The sequence below is a fragment of the Muscardinus avellanarius genome (genome assembly GCF_963383645.1).
Source record: "Muscardinus avellanarius genome assembly, chromosome: 1".
Lineage (NCBI taxonomy): Eukaryota > Metazoa > Chordata > Mammalia > Rodentia > Gliridae > Muscardinus > Muscardinus avellanarius.
The window spans coordinates 233,820,320-233,833,856 of NC_137786.1; the positions used below are offsets into that span (position 1 = coordinate 233,820,320).

Sequence of the window (13,537 nt, forward strand, 5' to 3'; positions counted from 1 at the left end):
TCCTCTACAGCCATTCCCCCCCCACCCCCAGCTGTGCTTGGCAGGTCAGCAGTTACGTCATAATGGCTGCTCCAGGAGAGGCTGGCCTCTCCTACTTCCTGGTCTTTCCTTTCCAGCTGTTACCCAGGATCCTCTTCCTCTTTGGCCATTTCGTACATTCATTCATTCCTCAAGCGGTTACCTAACAATGGGCACCTAACAATGGGCTGGGCACAAATCTGCTTGCTTTTTTATTTTATTTTATTTTTTGTGGTACTGGGGATGGAACCCAAGGGTATTCTACCTCCGAGCTATAGTTTTTATTTTGAAACAGGGTCTCACTGAGCTGCAAAGGGCCTCACTAAGTATTAGCTGAGGGTATCTGTCAACCCCGATTCGATTCTCCTGTCTTATCCTCCCAAATGCTGGGATTATAACCGTGTACCACCACACCCAGCTCTATTTCCTCCTCCTCCTCCTCCTCCTCCTCCTCCTCCTCCTCCTCCTCCTCCTCCTCTCCTTCTTCTTCTCCTTCTTCTTCTTCTTCTTCTTCTTCTTCTTCTTCTTCTTCTTCTTCTTCTTCTTCTTCTTCTTCTTCTTTTTTGTGGTACTGGGGATGGAATCCAGGGGCATTCTACCTCTAAGTGACATCCCTACCCCTAGTTTTATTCTTTATTTTGAAACAGGGTCTCACTGAGTTGCAAAGGGCCTCACTAAGTATCTGAGGCTGTCTGAGAACCATGATCCTCCTGTCTTAGCCTCCCAAATTCTAGGATTACAAGTGTGTGCCACCACGCCCGGTTAGTTTTATTCATTCTGAAATAGGGTCTTGCTAAATTACTGTGTGCTGGCTTCAAACCTGCAATCCTCTGGTCTCAGCCTCCCAAGTATGGCCAGCTTATTAACCTCACTTTGCAAGAAAAATGAAACCTGGAGAGCACTATGGTTTGAGCCGGGGGTATGCTTGTTTGAGGTGCAGATGAATTGGGCACAGTGTGTCTCCAGGGCCCCTGCTGGATCAAGACACTTTGTGGTCTGCCAGAGCAGGGATCTACGGTAGTCCAGAGAGTTCCTAGTGCCCACAACAGTACCTGCTACACAGACTCTCAAGACTCCGAATGTCTGTAATCCCAGTTCTTTGGAGGCTGAAACAGGAAGATCACACAAACTTGGGAAGATCTCAAACTCGGGAAGATTGCAAACTCAAGCTAGCATGCTGTAATTTAGTGAGACTATTTCAAAATCAACAAGGACCTGGAGGCTGTGTGGTGGCAATTTGTGAACAGCCTCAGCTACTTAGTGAGGCCCTTTGCAACTCAGTGACCCTCTTTTCTTTTTTTTTTGCGGGTCTGGGGATGGAACCCAGGAGCATTCAACCTCTGAGCCACACCCCCTGCCCTATTTTTTATTCTTTATTTTGAATCAGGGTCTCACTGAGTTACAAAGGGCCTAAGTAGCTGTCTGCAAACTGCGATCCTCCAAGCTCAGCCTATTGAATGCTGGGATTACAAGCGTCCAACAACATGCCCAGCTGAGACCCTGTTTTAAAATAATGAATAAAAAAATAGGGCTGGGAGCTGTGCATGGTGGCACAGGCTTGTAATCCCAGCATTTGGGAGGCTGAGATCTGGGGATCACGGTTCACCAACAGCCTCAGCTACTTAGGTCCTCTGCAACCCAGTGAGACTCTGTTTCAAAATAAAAATACAAAATTGAGCAGGGGGTGTAGCTCGGAGGTCAAATGCCCCTGGGTTCCATCCTCAGACCCCCCCCCCACACACACACACACAAAACATAGGGATAGGGGTGTAGTTCGGTAGTAGAATGCCCTTCTACATGGTGGCGCACGTTTGTAATCCCAGCATTTGGGAGGCTGAGACCAGAGGATTGCGGTTAGAGGACAGCCTCAGCTACTTAGTGATGCCCTCTGCAACTCAGTGAGACCCAGTTTCAAAATAAAGAATAAAAAATAGGGCTAGGGGTGTGGCTCGGAGGTCAAATGCCCCTGGGTTCCATCCCCAGACCCACAAAAAAACAAGGACAGGGATGTGGATCAGTGGTTGACCACCCCTGGGTTCAATCCTCAGTACCTAAAAAAAAAAAAAAAAAAAAAAAAAAAAAAAGCTGTTAGGTGACTGAATGAATACCCATCCCCTATGAAATACCAAGCTCATCCCTTGCTGAATATGCGGGAGTTGTCCTCCAGGAGGTGACCCTCCCCTTCTCTTTCTCTGCAGGCAGAGCTGTGGTCGTCCAGGCCTCCTGCTGCATCCACAGTACACTGGGGACAGGAAATGCCCTTCCTCCATTGTCTTCCTGGGAGCCAGTAATTTTAAGTCACCTCAAGCATTCCTCCCCCAGGAAGCCTTCAGTAACTAGACACCCCTCCCCCACAGCAGACGTGGCCCCTCCCACCTTTGCCCTCCGAGTCTACTGAGGACTGAGGTGCTGTTCTGGTTTATACCTGATGTGTGGGCACCACTGGTCGGCTCATTCACTGTAGCCAGGGTCTCAGCGGGGAGGCTGATTTCTTTGGTCACCAGACTTGCTCCCTGACAACGTGGCCTATGTCACTCAGATTGCATCACCAGGGCCAGGCACGGTGCCTGCACAAGCTGATACTCTATCTGGGGAAGAATGAGTGAATGGAGGTGTGATCTAATGGTGAGAAAATGCCTTTTTATTTATTTATTAATTGTTTTGCAGGTCTGAGGATGGAACCCAGGGGCATTTGACCTCCAAGCTACACCCCCTGCCCTTTTATTTATTTATTTATTTATTTTTGTGAGTGGTACTAGGGATTCCTGGAAGCCCATCTACCTCCGGGCTACACTCCCAAACCTATTTTTATGCTTTTTATTTTATTTATTTATTTATTTTTGGTGGTACTGGGGGTGGAACCCAGAGACTCTCTACCTCCGGGCTATACTCCCAGACCTATTTTCTATTTTATTTGGAAACAGGGTCTCTCTAAGTTGCTGAGAGCCTCACTAAGTAGCTGAGGCTGGCTTCGAACCTGCGCGATCCTCCTGTCTCAGCCTCCCAAGCGCGGGGATTACAAGCGTGCGCCACCGCGCCCGGCTTTTATGCTTTTTATTTGGAAACAGGGTCTCACTGAGTTGCAAAGGGCCTCACTAAGTAACTGAGGCTGTCCACAAACCGCGATCCTTCAGTCTTAGCCTCATGAATGCTGGGGTTACAAGTGTGCGTCACCACGCCCAGCTTATTTATTAATTTTTGGCACTGGAGGTTGAACCCAGGAGCATTCTACCCCACAGCTACATCCTCAACCCTATTTTATTTTTCTTTTGAAACGAGGTCTTGCTAGGTTGATGAGAGTCTCACTACTTGGTGAGGCTATCTTTGAACCTGTGATCTTGTCTCAATCCCCCAAGTACTGAGATCACCAAGCATGCACCATGGTGTCCAGCAGCCTTCATTTAAGGAGCAGCAGAAAGCCCACAAAACCACTATCAGAAGACATGGTTTACCTGCACAGAAGCATACGACTATAATCCCAGCTACTTGGGAGGCTGAGGCAGGAGAATCTTAGGAGAACCTTTGGGGTTAGCCTTGGCAACTTGTGACTCTGGTTTTAGTTTTCCTTTTGAATGGTGCTGGGGATTGAACCCAGGTGCATTCTATCATTGTGTTACACCCTTAGAGGCGTTGTGAGGAAAAAATTGACTGGAGTCTCTACTACCACATCAAAGCTGTGTTCCTATGTGGACTCTGATGCTGATATCCTGAAATTGGAGAGGGCAGACTGTAGCAGTGCAGAAAGACTAGACACTGTGGGAAGTTGGAATGGAGAGTGAAGGGCTCCGCCCAAGATTCTGGAGCTGCCAGATCGCCCAAGGGCGGCAGCTGCTCTCACCTCTACTCTAGCTGTGTGACAGATACAGGAAATTGCCTGGGAGTCTTTACTGTTGCAAGAACCCTCTGCCCTAAGATGTATGCCTCTTCAGTCTACCAGAGTTCTCTGTAGGGATTCAGAGCCCTCCCACCTGCACGCTCCTCCCTCCTTGCAAGGCCTCTTGAGCACTACACTACTTTATTTATACCCTCCACCCCACCTTGATACTGGGGGTTGGACCCAGGAGCATTCTTCCTCTGAGCTACACCCTCAGCTCTTTATTATTTATTTATTTGTTTATTTATTTTTGGTACTGGAGTTCCTGGAAACCCTTCTACCGCCAGGCTTTATGCCCAGTACCTATTTTTATATTTTTTTTAATTGGGAAACAGGGTCTCTTAAGCCAGCACGGCTGCCTTCGAACCTGCACGATCCTCCTGTCTACGCCTCCCAAGCGCGGGGATTACAAGCGTGCGCCACCATGCCCGGCTTTATTATTTATTTAGTTTTTGCAGTACTGGGGACTAAACTCAGGGGCATCTTATCTCCAAGCTACACAGCTCCAGTCCTATTTCTTATTCTTTATTTTGAAACAGGGTCTCACTGAGTTGCAAAGGGCCTCATTAAGTAGCAGAGGCTTTTTGTGAACTGTGATCCTCCTGTCTCAGCCTCTCAAGTGCTGGGATTACAAGCGTGCGCCACCACGCCTGCCTAGCTCGTTATTTTTTGTTTTGAAAAAAGGTTTTGTAAGCCGGGTGTGGTGGCACACGCCTGTAATCCCCACGCTTGGGAGGCTGAGACAGGAGGATCGCATGGTTCGAAGCCAGCCTCAGCTACTTAGTGAGGCTCTCAGCAACTTAGTGAGACCCTGTTTCCAAATAAAATACACAAAAAAGGACTGGGAGTATAGCCCGGAGGTAGAAAGCCTCTGGGTTCCACCCCCAGTACCACAAAAAAAAAAAAAAAAAAAAGAAAAAAAAAGAAAAAGGGTTTTGTAAACTGGGCGTGGTGGCACACACTTGTAATCCCAGCATTTGGGAGGCTGAGACAGGAGGATAGGGTTTGTGGACAGCCTCAGCTACTTAGTGAGGCTTTTTGCAATGCAGTGAGGCCCAGTTTAAAAAATAAAGAATAAAAAGCCAGGCGTGGTGGCACAGGCTGTAATCCCAGCACTTGGGAGGCTGAGAAAGGAGGATTGCGGTTCGTAGACCTCTGCTACTTAGTGAGGTCCTTTGCAACTCAAGTGAGACCCTGTTTCAAAATAAAGAATAAAAAATAGGGCTGGGGTATAGCTTGAAAACAGAATGCCCCTGGGTTCCATCCCCAGTACCACACACACAAAAAAGGGGTCTTTCTAGGTTGCTGAGTTTCAATATGAAGCTGGCATCCAGCCTGTGATCCTGTCTCAGCTTCCTAAGTGCTGGGATTACAGGCATGCGCCATCATGTCCAGCTGGCTATTGAGAAACATTTATGACTGCCAGTTCTGCCTGGCACTCAGGTGCTGGAGATGCCTCAGCAAAGAGAGCAAACCAAACTTCCTGCTTGTGGGGCTTACATACAAGTGCAATTTCATGTCCAGTGTTTTTTGGGGTGTGTGAAACTTGAGACTGATCCTGGGGACATTCTACCTCTGAGCTACTCCCAGCCTTATTCTTTTTCTTTCTTTCTTTCTTTTTCTTTCTTTCTTTCTTTCTTTCTTTCTTTCTTTCTTTCTTTCTCTTTCTTTCTATCTGTCATTATTTTGTGGTACTAGGGATGTAACCCAGGGACATTCTACCTCCGAGCTACACTCCCAGTCCTATTTTTTAGTCTTTTTATTTATTTATTTATTTCTGTTAACAAGTGGCAACCAGTTTATTAAAATTCCTGACTTAGGCATCTGCAATGGTAACTTCAACCTCCACTCCTGGCTCGATACTGATGGAAGTAATTTGTTTAACAATCTCAGAAGGGCTGTAAGTCAATTAGTCGCTTGTGGATTCTCATCTGGAAGCGACCCCGTGTCTTAGAGCTTTCACCACAAGGTGTTTTCCTCGTAGTGATTCTCAGAGTCTTGGCAGGCATGCGAACAGGGCTTTTTACTTTGAGGTTCTTTTCTTTGGCGCCTCTGATCAAATCAGCACACACCTTTTCCAGCGACTTCACGTTGCGGCTGGTGAGGGTAATTCTGAATGGCCACCTCTGGTTCCACAGGTGTCTTTCCAGTATCTTTAAAAGCCATGGCTGGGGCGCGGCTTCCTGACCGACTTGCTCCTGGGCGCGAGAACAGCGGTGAGTCAGGAGCAGGAGGGCGGACAGAAGTTCCGCAGCACTCACAGCCGCGTCACCCTCGGAAAGGAGTCTTTTAATTTTTTAATTTTTTTAATTTTCATTTTTTGGTGGTACTGGGGGTGGAACCCAGGGGCTTTCTACCTCCGGGCTATATTCCCAGACCTATTTTTTAATATTTTATTTGGAAACAGGGTCTATTAAGTTGCTGAGAGCCTCACTAAGTAGCCAAGGTTGGCTTCAAAGCTGTGGAATCCTCCTGTCTACGCCTTCTAAGCGTGGAGATTACTGCACCACGCCCCACGCCTGGCTTCTTTTTATTTATTAAATTTTATTTATTTATTTATTTTGCGGGCCTGGGGATGGAACCCAGGGGCATTTGACCTCTGAGCCACATACCCTGCCCTATTTTTTTTTTTTTTATTCTTTATTTTGAAACAGGGTTTCACTGAGTTACAGAGGGCCTCACTAAGTAGCTGAGGCTGTCCACGAACCGCAATCCTCCAGTTTCAGCCTCCTGGATGCTGGGATTACAAGCGTGCACCACCATGCCTGGCTTTTTATTTTTTTGAAACAGAGTCTCACTGAGTTGCGAAGGGCCTTGGTAAGTAGCTGAGGCTGTCTGCGAACCACGATACTCCTATCTCAGCCTCCCAAGTACTGGTATTGCAAGTGAGCACCACTATGCCTGGATTTTTAAATTATTTTTATTTGGAAACAGGGTCTCACTAGGTTGATGACAGTCTCATCACTTGCTGAGGCTATCCTTGAATCTGTGATTTTCCTGTCCCAACCTCCCAAGTATTGGGACTATAGGCGTGTGCCACCATTCCCTGCTTAGGGTCCATTTTTTTTTCTTTTTCGGTACTTGGGGTGGAACCCAGGGGCATTCTACCTCTGAGCTACACCCCAGCCCTATTTTTTATTTTTATTTTGAAACAGGGTCTCACTAAGTTGCAGAGGGCCTAAGTAGCCAAGACTGGCCACGTACCTGTGATCTTCCTATCTCTGTCTCCCAAGTACTGGGATTACAAGTGCGCGCCACCACGCCCACAGTGTCCAGTTTTACTGTCTACTTTATCCTCCAGTGATTCATTGCAGTGCTGATTGCGTCACATCTTCACAGTTTCTTTCTGTGCCATGGAGTCTTCAAAGGTAAAAAGAGAGTCTTTTAATATCTTAAATCTTCAGCCAAGCACTTAATTCACTGTTGGGCACAAGGTACTTGGTAAGTTCTCAAATCCTTTTCGTGAGCTACTCATGGTATGAAATCCTTTAATCTCAATACTTGGGAGGCTGACACAGGAAGGTCACAGGTTTGAGGCCAGCATATAGTTATCTTAGTGAGACTCTTGTTTCAAAATAAAAAATAAAATATGTCTAGCAGGGGGAAGGTCGCTCAGAGGCAAAATGTCCTAGGTACAATCCTAGGTAGCCCTCCCAAAAAATTTCTCCATGTGGTAAAAAAGAAATAGAGTGTACTGTCCACTTAAAATTTGTTAAGAGTGTAGGGTTGAGGATGCAGCTCAGTGGTAGAGTGCTTGCCTAGCATGCAGGAGGTCCTGGGTTTGATACTAGCACTGCCAAAAATGGTTAAGAGGGGAGATCTCAAGTTCAATGTCCTTACCAATAATGTAAGTTTTAAAAACAGAAACACCTAGCGGGGCGCGGTGGCGCACTCTTGTCATCCCAGCAATTGGGAGGCCGAGACAGGAGAATCGCGGTTTGCAGACAACCTCAGCTACTTAGTGAGGCCCTTGGCAACTCAGTGAGACCCTGTTTCAAAATAAAGAATAAAAAAATTGAAAGATTGGGCTGGGGGTGTCGCTCGGAGGTGGAATACCTCCGGGTTCCATCCCCAGTATCAGGGGGAAAAAAAATAGGAACACCAGCTGCGTGTGGTGGCATATACTTGTAATCCCACTACTTGGGAGGCTGAGACAGGAGGATCACAGGTTTGAGGACACCCTCAGCAAGTAGTAAGACTATCATCAACCTAGTTAGAAATAAAATCAGGCTGGGGGTGTGACTCGAAGATAGAATGCCTCTGGGTTCACTCTCCAGTACCACATACACACAAAAAATGGCATTTATAGCCGATGTTGGTGCACATTTATAATCCTAGTACATGGGAGGCTGAAATAGGAGGATCACAATTTGAAGTCAGCCTCAGCAACTTAGTGAGCTCTCAGCAACTTAGCAAGATATGTTTCAAAACAAAAAAATAAAGCCGGTGATGGTGGCGCTGCTTGTAATCCCAGCATTTGGGAGGCTGACACTGGAGGATGTGGTTTGCAGACAGCCTCAGCTACTTAGTTGAGGTCCTTTACAACTCAGTGAAACCCTGTTTCCAAATAAAGTATAGAATAGGTTTGGGAGTATAACCCGGAGGTAGAAAAGCCCCTGTGTTCCACCCCCAGTACCACAAAAAATAAAAAAATAACAACAACATAGCCGGGCGTGGTGGCACACGCTTGTAATCCCAGCATTCGGGAGGCTGAGACTGGAGGATTGTGGTTCGCGGACAGCCTCAGCTACTTAGTGAGGTCCTCTGCAACTCAGTGAGACCCTGTTTCAAAATAAAACAAATATGACTGGTGGTGTAGCTCGGAAGTAGAATGCCCCTGAGTTCCATCCCCATTACCGCAAAAATAAAATAAAAAAATAAAAAATGGTTAGAATGCCAGGCATGGTGGCACACGCTTGTAATCCCCGTGCTTGGGAGGCGGAGACAGGAGGGTCGTGCAGGTTCGAAGCCAGCCTCGCTAGTTTGAGAGACCCTGTTTCCAAATAAAAATATAAAATAGGTCTGGGAGTGTAGCCCGGAGGTAGAAAGGTTTCCAGGAACCCCAGTACCACCCAAAACTAAAAACTAAAAATAAAATAAAAACTGGCTAGAAGTGTAGCTTGGTGGTAGAATACAGCTTAATTTAATCCCTACTACTAAGAAAAAAAAAAAAAGAGAGAAAAAAAAGAGAGTGCTGAGCTTGTGATGGGGAAGGGCCGTGCTAATGGCATGGAGCTCTGGTAAGCACTCCTCACAAACCTGGGAAGGAATGCCAACCTTACAGAGGCTGACCAAGGGCTGTGAATGCCCTTGAAGAAGATGAAAAGAGACCAGACCTGCCAGCGGCGTGGGCACAGGTCTAGCTGCTCGGGCAGCTGGTCTTCTGGGGCCTTGGCTGGAGCAGCGCCTAACTGCCACCGCCATCTGGAGTCAGCAACAAGCACAGACTGCAAGCTGACCCTGCAACACCAGGGTGCCAGAAACTGCCCCCTAGCAAGCACAGGTGTAGGTGAGGCCTGGGGCTCTGCATCTTCCAGTATCAGTCAGGGGCAGGGCAGGAAGTCCCTTCCTTTTAGAAATGAGAGTGAGAGTGGCTTGGCCTGAAGGGAAGCGATGGCCTGGCCGCTCCAAGAGCAGGTGGACCCCAGGTGCTGCTGCAGCTGCCCCAACTGTCCAAGTGAAGTCAGCCCTGCAGACTAGGAGAGGCAGGCCTGCACAACGGAGGGCTGTGTGTCAGGAAAAGATGGCCGCAGAGAGGTGCTGGGCCAAGGAGGGCCCAGGGCCTGCGGTTCCAAGAAAGAGTCAGCTACGGTTTGGCACAATTCATAATGTTAAGCTGGGCGTGGTGGCACACACCTGTCATCTCAGTACTTGGGAGGCTGAGAGAGAAGGATCTCAGGTTTGCAGCCCGCCTCAGAAACTTAGCAAAGCTCTCAGCAACCTAATGAGCCCGTTTCAAAATAAAAAATAGAAATAGAGCCGAGCGTGATGGCGCACGCTTGTAATCCCAGCATTTGGGAGGCTGAGACAGGAGGATGGTGGTTCGCGGACAGTCTCAGCTACTTTGTGAGGCCCTCCGCAACTTAGTGAGACCTTGTTTCCAAATAAAGAATAAAAAATAGGGCTGGTTGCGGAGCTTGGAGGTAGAATTTCCGGGATTCCATCCCCAGTACTGGAAACAAAACAAAACAAAAAAACAGAAATAGGCTGGCTGTGGTGGCGCAGGCCTGTAATCTTAGTATTTTGGAAGCTGAGATAGGTTGGAGGACATCCTCAGCAAGTAGTAAGACTCTCATCAGCCTAGTGAGAGTCTGTTTCAAAATAAAAATAGAACAAGGAGCCCAGGATGGTGGCATATGCTTGTAATCCCAGTATTTGGGAGGCTGAGACAGGAGGATTGCCAGTTTGAGGACAGTCTCAAATTGTGAGGCTCATCAACCTAGTGAACCCTGTTTCCAAATCAAAATAAATAGGGCTGGGAGTGTAGCTCAGAGATAGAATGCCCCGGGGCTCAATATGCCAGTAAAACACACACACACACACACACACACACGGAAAAAAAAAAATAGGGCTGAGGATATAGCTCAGAGACAGAATGCCTCTGGGTTCAATCTCCAGTACCAGAGGAATGCATGTGTGCATGAATCTTGGGTGCCATCCGCGTTCAATGAAAGTCTGCAGGGAGCCGGGCGTGGTGGCACATGCTGCTTATAATACCAGCATTTGGGAGGCTGAGACCAGAGGATCGTGGTTCGTGGACAGCCTCAGCTACTTAGGCCCTCCGCAACTTAGTGAGACCCTGTTTCAAAATAAAGAATAAAAAAAACAGGGCAGGGGATGTAGTTTAGATGTCAAATGCCCCTGGGTTCCATCCCCAGAACCACAGACACACACACACAAAAAAGTCTGCAGGGTATTCCTGCCCCCACCAACCGCCCCAAGCCATTTAGATTGTACTTCCAGATTCAGAAGAAAACTTCCTCTCACTTAAAGGTCATGATCGGCTGGGCATGGTGGCACACACTTGTAATCCCAGCATTCGGGAGGCTGAGACCGGAGGATCTCAGTTCACGGACAGCCTCAGCTACCTAGGTCCTCTGCAACTCAGTGAGAGCTGGTTTCAAAATAAAGAATAAAAAATAGGGCAGGAGGTGTAGCTCGGAGGTCGAATGCCCCTGGGTTCCATCACCAAACCTACAAAAAAAAAAAAAAAAAGTCATGCTCGCCTTACTTGACATCCTGTGTTCACTCCTCCTCAGGGTTCACACGGTATGTAATACTCATTTTTTTCATTTCTTTTTTTGTGGTGATGTAAGGTTCAAGGAGAGAGGGTAAAGCAGGAGATGGGGATGGGGCCAAGTGGTGGAGAGAAGGATGGCAAGACAGATGCTAGGCGGCAGTGAGAGAGGAGGCAGAGCGAGTCAGGAAAGAAGCTGCAATGGAGTCACTGTGTAGGCTCTTTGTGAATTCTTATTCATGTGTGTGAAAACTCTTTAATATGCCTAAATATTAAAGCTTTTTTTTTTTTTTTTTTTTTTGGTGGTACTGGGGGTGGAACCCAGAAGCTTTCTACCTCCGGGCTATACTCCCAGACCTATTTTCTATTTTATTTGGAAACAGGGTCTCACTAAGTTGCTGAGAGCCTCACCAAGTAGCTGAGGCTGGCTTCGAACCTGTGCCATCCTCCTGTCTCAGCCTCCCAAGTGCGGGGATTACAAGTGTGCGCCACCATGCCCGGCTTTAAAGCTTTTTTTTCTTTGCGGTACTTAGGATAGAACCCAGGGGGATTCTACCTCCGAACTATACCCCCAGACCTATTTTTTACTCTTTATTTTGAAACAGGGTCTCATTGAGTTGCAAAGGGCCTCACTAAGTAGCTGTAGCTGGCCATGAGACCATCCTCTGGTCTCAGCCTCCCGAATGCTGGGATTACAAGCATGCGCCACCACCCGGCTAATATTAGAGCATTTTTACTCACACCTTTTCTCTTCCCACCTCCTCCTCTTTCTCTTTCTCTTCCTCCTCTTCCTTTTCTTCCCAATTTCTTCTAGTAGTGGGGATGAAACCTAGGGGCATTCTACCTCCAAGCTACACCCCAACTCTATTTTTTTTTAATTCTTTATTTGGAAATAGGGTCTCACTGAGTTGCAAAGGGCCTAAGTAGCTAAGGCTGTCCGCAAACCACGATCCTCCTGTCTCAGCCTCCCAAATGCTGGGATTACAAGCGTGCACCCCCATGCCTGGTCCTCAGCCCTTTTATTTTACTTTTCTTTTTTTTTTGGTGGTACTGGGGTTCCTGGAAGCCCTTCTACCTCGGGCTACACTCCCAGACCTATTTTTACATTTTTATTTGGAAACAGGGTCTCCTAAGCCAGCGCACGCGGCTGGCTTCAAACCTGCATGATCCTCCTGTCTCTGCCTCCCAAGCGCGGGGATTACAAGCATGCGCCACCACGCCCGGCCTTTATTTTATTTTTGAAACTGGGTCTAAGTTGCAGAGGTCATCACTAAATTGCCGAGATTAGCTCTGACCCGGCGATCCTCCTGTATTGGCCTTCCCAGTACTGGGATTACAGGTGTGTCCTGCCATGCCCAGCAAAACTTTCCTTAACACTAGAGGTTTGGAGTATAGAAAGTGGGTGTATGTAATCTCACCACTCAGGAGCTGAGATAGGAGGATCACCTGACCCCCAGGTTTTCTGGGCCAGCCTGGGCATCTTGGGAAGATCTTGTCTCAAGGAAGTAAAAAACAAAGCAAAACAGAAACAGCCCATAAATGGTAGCTATCATGTGCCAGACACCAGACACTGAATTTTTTTTTGTGTGTGTGTGTGTGTGTGGTACTGGGGATTGAACTCAGGGACATTCTGCCTCCAAGCTATACCCCCAGCTCGATTTTATTTTTATTTTTTATTTATTTATTTTTTTGCGGGTCTGAGGATGGAACCCAGGGGTATTTGACCTCTGAGCTACATACACCCCCTGCCCTATTTTTTATTCTTTATTTTGAAACAGGGTCTCACTAAATTGCAGGGAGCCTCACTGAGTAGCTGAGGCTGTCCGCGAACCGCGATCCTCCAGTTTCAGCCTCCCAAATGCTGGGATTACAAGCGTGCGCCACCACGCCCGGCTCCAGCTCGATTTTAAATCTTATTTGGAAACAGGATCTCACTAGGTTGCTGGTGGCCTTGCTAAATTGCCACGGCTGGCTTTGAACCTGAGATTCTCCTGTCTCAGCCACACACGTACTGGGATTACAAGCATGTGCCACAATGCTTGGGTATGAACTTTATTTTTTGTCTGTGTGGTGCTAGAGTTTGATCATAGGTATATTCTACTTTCAGGATTACCCCCCCCCCCAGCACTTTTATTTATTTTTTGTGGTACTGGGGGTGGAACCAAGGGACATTCTAACTCTGAGCTATACCCCCAGCCCTATTTTTTATTCTTTATTTTGAAACAGAATCTCACTGAGTTGCAAAGGGCCTAAGTAGCTGAGGCTGTCCTTGAACAGTGATTCTCGTCTTAGCCTCCTGAATGCTGAGATTACAAGTGTGTGGTACTGGGGATGGAACCCAGGGGCCTTCTACCTCCGGGCAATACTCCCAGACCTATTTTATATTTTACTTGGAAACAGGGTCTCTT

The 13,537-nt window shown here is 47.4% G+C and overlaps 1 pseudogene across 1 annotated transcript; it reads right to left on the reverse strand.

The window, feature by feature from the left end:
• Positions 1 to 5,708: 5,708 nt before the first annotated feature.
• LOC308264314 (small ribosomal subunit protein uS10-like) lies at positions 5,709 to 6,058 on the reverse strand (annotated as a pseudogene). Its single transcript has one exon. The product of its transcript is annotated as a small ribosomal subunit protein uS10-like (transcript).
• Between the last annotated feature and the right edge of the window lie 7,479 nt (positions 6,059 to 13,537).